The sequence below is a fragment of the Acomys russatus genome, chromosome 14 (genome assembly GCF_903995435.1).
Source record: "Acomys russatus chromosome 14, mAcoRus1.1, whole genome shotgun sequence".
Lineage (NCBI taxonomy): Eukaryota > Metazoa > Chordata > Mammalia > Rodentia > Muridae > Acomys > Acomys russatus.
The window spans coordinates 56,800,231-56,809,109 of NC_067150.1; positions in this window are offsets into that span (position 1 = coordinate 56,800,231).

The following is an 8,879-nucleotide window of genomic DNA, read 5'->3' on the forward strand; positions in this document are numbered from 1 at the left end:
GAGCCCTGACACACTCCTGAGCCCATAGAGCAGGACACTTCAATGTCATATGGATCCCTAGGGAGTCTGGGGACTTGGATCTCAGGCAGGCCAGGCCAGCTTCCTTTCAACCCAAGGCCACAGGCAAAGAAGGAAATGGAAGTGGGTGGGTCCCAGAATGCTGACTCGGCAAGAAGACTGCATGGAGGAAGTGCAGGAAGGGTTGGCCCTGCTTGGGGCAAAGCCTGCCCAGCTATCCTGACCTCTACCAAGTCAGGGCCACACAGATCACTTGGCTGCTTGGGTCAGCTTGTGGACAGGAGGGGGACATGGGTCTAAGAAGGTTGACCAGAGCCTGGCTCTCTCTCCTGTTCTCAGCAGCTACAGGATAGCTGGTGGGCAAAGAAATATCTGTGTCTTTTAAAAATCTTCTCTTTAGGAGTTGTCTCAAGATAAAATCAAAATTAAAAATTACATTTAAAAGCCTTTTCAATGTGTAAGCGCGTGTTCATGAGGCCAGAGGAAGAAAGCAAACAAAGCCTCTTTGCCTTTGTGTGAGAACAGGAGCCAGTCAAGCTGGAACAAATCTGACAGAACCACAGATTAATGGTCTTAGTGGCTGCCGAATGACCCTGACATCCTAGCCCGAGGGGGACAATCTTGCCTGTGCTTCGCAGTGACAAGACAAGCCATTCACTCTACAATCTGTCCAGCTATGGTAACGGGACTATGCATTGCCCGTGTAGGTCACAGTTCTCAACCTCAGCATTGCTGACATTTTAGGCCGGAGGTTGTGGGCTGTCCCATACGTTACAGCTAGGCTGGTTGGCCAGCAGGCCCCAGGGCTCTTCCTGCCTCTGCTTCCCCAGTATAGGTAGGCTACCATGGTCTGCTCTTCCTCCTCCCCTTTTTAAAAACTATTTAAAACTTTTGTATTATGTTTAATAATGTGTCTGAATGTGTGTCTGTGTGGGGGGGGGGCATATGCATGTACTCCGGACCCCAAGGAGGCTAGAGGTACCAGGTTACCTGGAGCTGGAGTTACAGGTAGTTATAAGCTACCTGATGTGGATGCTGGGAGCTGAACTCAGGTCTTCTGATGGAGCAGTATGTACTCTTTTTAAAAATTACTTATTGCCAGGTGTGGTAGCGCAAACCTGTAATCCTAGCACTTGAGAGGCAGAGACCAGCTTGGTCTGCAAAGCTAGTATAAGACAGCCAACACAGAAAAACCCTGTCTTGAAAAAACAAACAAATAAATAAGAATTATTTATTTATTTTTATTTTACGTGCACTGGTGTTTTGCCTGCATGCATGTCTGTGTGAGGGTGTCAGATCTCTTGAAGCTGAATCACAATTGCGACCTGCCGTGTGCGTGCTGGGGTTTGAACACTGGTCCTCTGGAAGAACAGTCAGTGCTCTTACGGCTGAGCTATCTCTCCAACCCCCACAGTATTTATTTACTTAGCAAGAGACTATGTGAGTACACATGTGTGAAGATCAGAGAACAATCTTTCTTTCCACCAGGTGGGTTCCCTAGATCAGACCCCGGTTGTCAGGGTGCCTTTGCCCTCTGAGCCACCTGACTGGTATAAGAACCCTGAATTTAAAAAACAAACAAACAAACAAAAAACCTGAATTTACATAGGAGAGGCTTGCGCTTGGCTTAGCTCCCTAAGAGCCCAGGGGCACCCTTGGGAGAACTCTGCTGACATTATGTCTTCTTGCCAATCACACTGTAGCCCTAAGTAACATACAAAACTCTGTGTGCTGTTCCCTACCGTCCACATGTCTGGGACTGTTGGCTCTGCCTAGTCCAACTCTGGTCCCACCAGGCCATCATCATCTTTTCTCTACTTTACTCTCCCCGCAGGGTCCACATCACATCCCAGAAACAAAGCACATCCGTTCCCTCAGAACCAGATGAGACACCTGACTTTAATCCTTTCTACATTCATGAAGCATTCAAGTCTTACGTCCCGCCGCGCCCCCACTCCCCGGCCCCTGCAAGCCCAATTCTGCCTTAAGAGAACCTACCCCCTCCACACCACTCCCAAGGTGGCATGGCACTCTGGCCCACTATTCTTTGATGGCTCCACTATGACACCTCCTAATAGGTTTCCTTCCGTCCAGGTTCTACCCCTCAGCCATTACCTGTTCTCCTTAACACCTTCAAAGACAACATCCTAGGTGAGTCTCTTAACCTTCAACACCTCCTCCTCCCTCATCTCCTGGTCCCTCTCCATCCCTTAGCCTTTCCCCTACAGGAAACCTCATAATGAATTCGCTGTAGGTCTAACGGAGCTTATTCTCTGTTCATCTGTCTCTTGTTTGGTAACCTGTTAGTCATTCTACACACCCCAGATAAATAAAGGTCACCTCCTCCCTGAGACCACGTCCCACTCCCTTACCCAGAGAAACCAGACAGCTGCCCTTTGCTATACAGGCCTTGGCCACAGATGAAGAGCCTGTCCTACTGCGTTTACTATCTCCCCCAAATGGCAGAGAGACCCCATGTTCTTGCATGTGGCATCTACACAGAGTAGATGCATTACTCATTACTAAATCTTTACTATATGACAATCCCTGGGCTAGATGTTTGATTGAAAAGATCTTCAAATTTTCCTTTCTGAGAATGAGAAGGATTCAGAGGGGCTGAGCATCCAGCCCAGACTGTGAAACTTATGAGCACTACTGTCTAGTGACCAACTCTCTGTCACATATGGTTCTCCCTTGAGACATGGCCTTATGCCAGTGTTGAGTTACCCCACCCCCATCCCAGGTGTGGTTTCCAAAGAAACACCAATCCCAGACCAAACTAGAGCTAAGCCTGGAAAACCCTTTTGCTTCCATGCAGCTATCAAGTTGGGATTTCTTCTTTGTTTTCTGTTTCCCGTGCTAGGAATCAAACCCAGGGCCTTTCACATGGCAAGGGAGCCTTCTGCCACCGACTCACACTCCTAACCTAGTTGGGGATGACTTTTCTTGTTTTGGTTTTTGAGACTGGTTTTCAAGTTGCCCTAGCCAGCCTCAAGATAGTTGAGGAAGAGCTGGCTGTGGTGGCGCACGCCTTTAATCCCAGCACTTGGGAAGCAGAGGCAGGCGGATCGCTGTGAGTTTGAGGCCAGCCTGGTCTACAAAGCGAGTCTAGTACAGCCAAGGCTACACAGAGAAACCCTGTCTCAAAAAACCAAAAAGAAAAAGATAGTTGAGGATGACACTAAACCCTTGGCTCTCTTGCCTCTACCTCCCAAGTGCTGGGATTATAGGAATGCTCCGCCACACCCTCTTCTGGTTTGGGATTTCTTTAAAAGGAACTTTTAATAAGAAACCAAAGAAAAGCCAAATATATACACACACCACACACATTTTTAGCAAAACAGATAAGCAGGTTTCAGTCCTGCCTTTGAGCTGTTACTTCCTCTTCTAAAACTGGTAGTTGAGACTAGATGGTCTCGAAGATGCTTATCAATCGTCACATCCTGCGATTCCATGATCGCTTTCTCAGCTGGACAGTGGGCTGGTGAATTCTGGGGACATGAACTTCAGGAGCACTACAGGGTGACACTGCCAACTGACCGGTCCCCAACCCTTCCCGGCCAAGGAGCCTCCCTGAGCCCTTCTCTGGGCCATTAGAGGGTTTAGTCAGCATACACATCAGTGGGCCGCAGCCATGTAGGCCTAAAACCTGGGGTCCAGACCCCCACTTTTCTGCTCCCAGAGGGATTCTGTTAGATCTCTTCTCCCAGCCAACCCTCCCACTCCCAGCCTCCCAGGCCTTGCCTGGACCCTCCTCTCCTGTCCAGTCCTACCAGTGGGACTTTCTGGAAAGCCCCACTCTGAGCAGCTGACACCGTATGGGGACGAGAGAGGCTTGTGGGTGGGTTCCTGCAGAGGCTCAGGGCTCTCAGCTGTAGCCCTAGGAGCCTCAGTCATTTCCCTTCCCCCGCCCACCCAGCTGGGAGACTGTGAGGTTTCATCACAGTTGTCCTTATAAGGGAAGGCCCTCGCTGCAGCAGCACACTCCCTGGCCTGCTGGTGAAGAGCCAGGCAGGGGGCCTTAGGGGCATCCTCCAGATGTGGAAAATGGGGATGGCCCAAGCCCAAGTGTCTGGGCTGAGCATCCACCTGAAGCATAGACCCCACTGAGAGCTAGAAAGAAGGAAGGCCTCAGTTGTGGGCTCAGGCTAGGCTCTACCAGAGGGTCAAATCCCCTGTGCCGAATAATAACTTTGGTCTTGTAGGCAAATCGTTCAATCTTTAATGTCATACACTGTGAAGTGGGGTGAACATTATGTCTTTCTCACAAGGTTTCTGTGATAAGAACAATTTAGTTAGGCTGTGTTCTGTGAGGCTCGAGTGCTGGGGCTTATTAAGCACTCTGTAGACAGGGCACCCCACAGAAGCAGTCCCCAACACAAACTGAGAAACATCGGAAGCACAGTTCATCCTGACCCCATCTCCACCTTGCGAGCACTGGGATAGAGTATGCCATGTGGCTGGCTTTTATCTGATGCCGGGATGGAACTTCCAAAGTTAAATTCACTTTCCCGGCTCCTTAGACCCTGCTTCCTCTGGAATCTTGGGAGGTGGGCTGGGTTTTTTGTTTGTTTTTGTTTTTTTTTTTTTTGAAACGGAGGTCCATGGCCATCCTAGAAATAGCTCTGTAGACCAGGCTGGCCTCAAACTCAGAGATCCACCTACCTCTGCCTCCTGAAGTGCTGGGATTAAAGGCGTGCGATACTACTACCTTTGGCTAGAGTTTGCTTTTTTGACAGCACAATTGATGAGGCCTGAGAGGGAGGTGGGGGGGGGCGGGGGGGCGCATGGGACTTGGAGGCAAAATACACAGTGGGCTCAGACACACAGGGAGCTTCCAGGGCCCAAGCACAAGTGGAAGTGGAGAGGGGGCAAGTGGGATGCCCCTGCTCACCAGGGACCGCCTCTTGCTGCTGGCTTCTGTGTGAAAGCAGCCGAGTCATAGTTTGCAGAACTACCCACAGGACGTCGGCCGCGCGAGGTGACAACGGCTTGTGTTGAGAAGGAAGGGCTCACTCACCTTTTCTGCACGGGCCTCCAGTCCCCAAGACCAGAGGGAAAGAAAGTTCTTACCACATCCTTCCTTAGCCCATTGCTGGCCACCAGCGCATCCCAGTATGCTAGTTCCTGGGTCAGGGTTAAACAGAGACTTCCACCAGTAAGGAGATGCCTCTCAGATGAAGGGGCCTACAAATGTAAAATGTCATCTGAGGCCTCCCAGCTTCTACAGACCCCTGACTCCATATGGCTGTCGCATGCCAGGCTGGAGGCAGGGGGATTCACAAGTGTCGTGGCCACAGGTCATACATCGCAGGTCAGGTGTTTCCTGTTATGTTGGCCACAGGGCCTCTCCAATAGGCTCACAGGGGAAGACGGCCGCCAATCTTTGGCAAGCACAGTGGTGCTTTCCCAGACACAGGGGACATCGTTGCAACCTACTTTGGTGGGTGAGGAAAATGAGACTTAAGGCTTGACACTCACAGGTAAGTTCCTGGGTGGGACTCACACCCTGACAGCCTGACCTGAGCTCTGGTCAGGGCTTTTCTGAGCACTCTTGTCAATAGGGCTATGATGGCAGGTGGTCAGTTTCATCCCTAGCCAGGCCCAATCTCTGTGGGTTAAACAGCTGAAACACCCATTTTAGACCCACTGAGGTAAGCACCTGTTCAGTGAGCATCATCAGTAGACACTGGGGGACCCTGAAGTGAGGTACAACATATGTGCTTGCTTTTCCATACCTCCTGGAGTACTTTAGTTGCAAAAAGGAAACAAAACAAAGAAAAACATTAATTAACGCAGTCAAAAAGGAAAAAAAGGGTCAGGCTTGTTGCCCAGGTGATCACAATAAACCCTAATGCTGGGGGTGGGGTTCCATGGTGCTAAGATTACTTACAGCATGTGCAAGGCCATGCCTTCACTCCCCAAAAAGAGCAGCATCGCTGAGGCACAAGATGTGACAGCTCAGCTGGGTGTGGTGGAGCACACCTTTAATCCCAGCACTCAGGAGGCAGAGGCAGGCAGATCTCTGTGAGTTCGAGGCCAGCCTAATCTATCAAGCAAGTCCAGGACAGGCAAGGTCTACACAGAGACCCTGTCTTGAAAAAACAACAAACACAAACAACGATGTCACAGATCTCCAGAGGGGATGCCCTGAGAAAGACTGTACCACCCATGTGACCTTCTAGCTGGGACTCTGTAACCTCCACTTAATCATGACAAAACTCCAAACTCAAAAAAAGGGTCTGTTACTAGTGGGGGAGGGCTGGCTGTCACATTTTTGCACTTCAGAGTGGACATGTAAGAAACAGGGGTTTAAATTCATCTTAAGCTAGAGTTAAAGGTCAGACAGCTGCTTTTTTAAAAAGTCTGAGGGGTTAGGGCACAACAGATGTAGGGTCACGTATCTGTAACCTTAGCACTGGAAAGGCTGAGGCAGGGGGATTGAGGCTTTAAGGCCAGTTCGAGCTTTATATCAAGATTCTGTCTGTCTCACATTAAAAACAGAGATGAAAGAAAAAAAAAAAAAAAAACAGAGATGAAAAAAGCAGGTAGATCTAAAAAAGCAGGTAGATCTCTGTGTTTGAACCTAGCCTGGTCTACCTAGGCAGTTCCAGACCAGCCAGGGCTATATAGTCAAACTCGGTTTCAAACAAAACAAAACAACCACAACAAAGCTGGATGGTGGTGCCACACACCTTTATTTAATTCCTGCACTCTGGATGCTGAGGCAGGAGAACTGCTGTGAACTGGTGGCCAGCTAAGGCTACACAGTAAACTTGTCTCAAAATAAGTCCTGGGTGTAATGGTGCATGCCTTTCATCCCACAGCTGGGGAGGCAGTGTGAGTTTGAGGTCTATATAGTGAGTTCTAGGACAGCCAGGACTACATAGTGAGAACCTCTTGAAAGAGAAAGGAAGAAAAAGAAAGAACCCAACAAATAAATATTATACGGATTTTAAGTCTGCTGTTATCTCTGTATATTCCAACTCACTCTGTAGACCAGGCTGGCCTGAAACTCCTCAGTGCTAAGATTAAAGGACTGTGCCACCACCACCTGGCTTAGATTGACTTTTTTAAAAAAACACATATTTAAGTGTTTAAAGGACCATGATAACTACCCTTCCAGAACTGAGTTTGAAAGGCTGGCAATGCCACTGACCAACTGACACAAGCCCTTTACTCCCAGGAGACCAGCCTCAGGCTAGCTCCCACAGCAACATACAGGCTCAGGGCAGAGACGTTCCATAAAATGAGATTTATTGCCAGTTTTCAAGAAAGACGGATCATAAGCAGGAGACACTGGGTGCCTCCTTCCACGGTGGCAGGGAGGCAGTCACCATCCCCAACCCAGCATGGGAACCAGTGGTATTTGGCCATTAAGGTAGTAGCCCCAGGCCTATGAATCTAGTCACTAGACAGCACAGACTGGGGTGGGGGTGGGGAGAGGGAGCGAGGGGGGGTAAGGGAGAGTGGGAGGTAAGGGGGTGTGGGGCTCTAATTTCTGGAAGCAGGTGACTTGGCAGAAGTCCAGCACCCTTGCTGCTGTAAAGGACAACTGTTCCCAAGGAAGGTGGCAAGGGATCAGGAATGGACACCTGAGGACATTCTTGCTCTTATACAGGAGTTGGAGGGAAAGGCGACCCAGCATGGGAGCCCAAGGAGTGTGCCTTGAGACTGACAGGTGGGGGCCTCAGGAGCCAAGACACTGCTGCTAACTCTTGTCCCTGCCCACTCTCCACAGCAAGAAAGTGACAATACGGTAAGTTCACGAAGGCATCGACCTGCACTGGCTGGCAGGCCTTGGTGGGCACAACTGGTGGCTGGGAGCAGGGTGAGCGGAAAGGTCATTGCGTTGCTGTGACCCCCCCCCCCCTTTCTCTTCCAGCAAATGAAAGTGCACATGCAGAATCCTCAGGGCAGAGCCCATGTGAGGGCTCCCCCTTCTACACCCCCCCCCCCAGTGCCCAGCCCAGGCTCCAGCTTCAGTCCTGCTGGCTGCTGCAGTTGGGTCAGAGACTCTAGGGTAGCTCCCAGAGCCAGGGGAGTGGGGAAGGGATGAGGGGAAGGGAGTGGAGAAAACACAGCGGGAAGTTAAGGAGGAGGGGCAGCCCACCAGGGGCCTGCTAGGTGGGTTATAGTCACAGACTCCAGCATGTGAAGAAAAGGGGGTGGCTATCAGAGCTGTTCCAGCTGAGGAGGAACCACAGAGACCCAGATAAATCCCATCTGGGAGGCACAGAAGGCAAGGCTGTGGGCAAGGGGTGCTCTGAAGGTTTGATTAATGATAATGACATACAGGTTTTTCAGATAGCAGCCAGGGCCACTCTAGGGTTTTCATCTTCAGGAATGTGCACGCCTGGCCAGAAGCTGGTCCGGGAGCAGAGACTATACCAGGAGGCCTGTGTTTCTCTTCTCCCCGCTGGGAAGCCTTGTGATCTGAGCATCTAACCACAGCTCTCTAAAAGGGAAGGGAATGCTGAGAAGACCCGTGGTTTGCAGAAAGGGAAACAAGCTAGAGTGGCTCCTTCACCCAGATGCTTACCCACCCAGCTACAGGCCAGACTTCACTAGGCTGAACCCAAGCCCCTCGGATACTCATAATAAGTGGGTGTGGCTGGTTGGAAGCTGTCTGAAGACCAGAAGATGGTTGCTTCAGGCAGCTCAGCTGTGCTCTACACAGAAGCCAGGAATGTAAACTGTTGGGGGTGGGTGGGGTGAGAACAGAGACTGATGCCATCCCGGAAACTCCAAGCACAGTGCCAAAGCCCTGGGGCAGTTTGCAACAACCACATGGACCACAGGACTTCGAGCTCCATCCCAAGCCCGGAGCCTAAAGAGGCCAGAATAGGTGAGCCAAACAG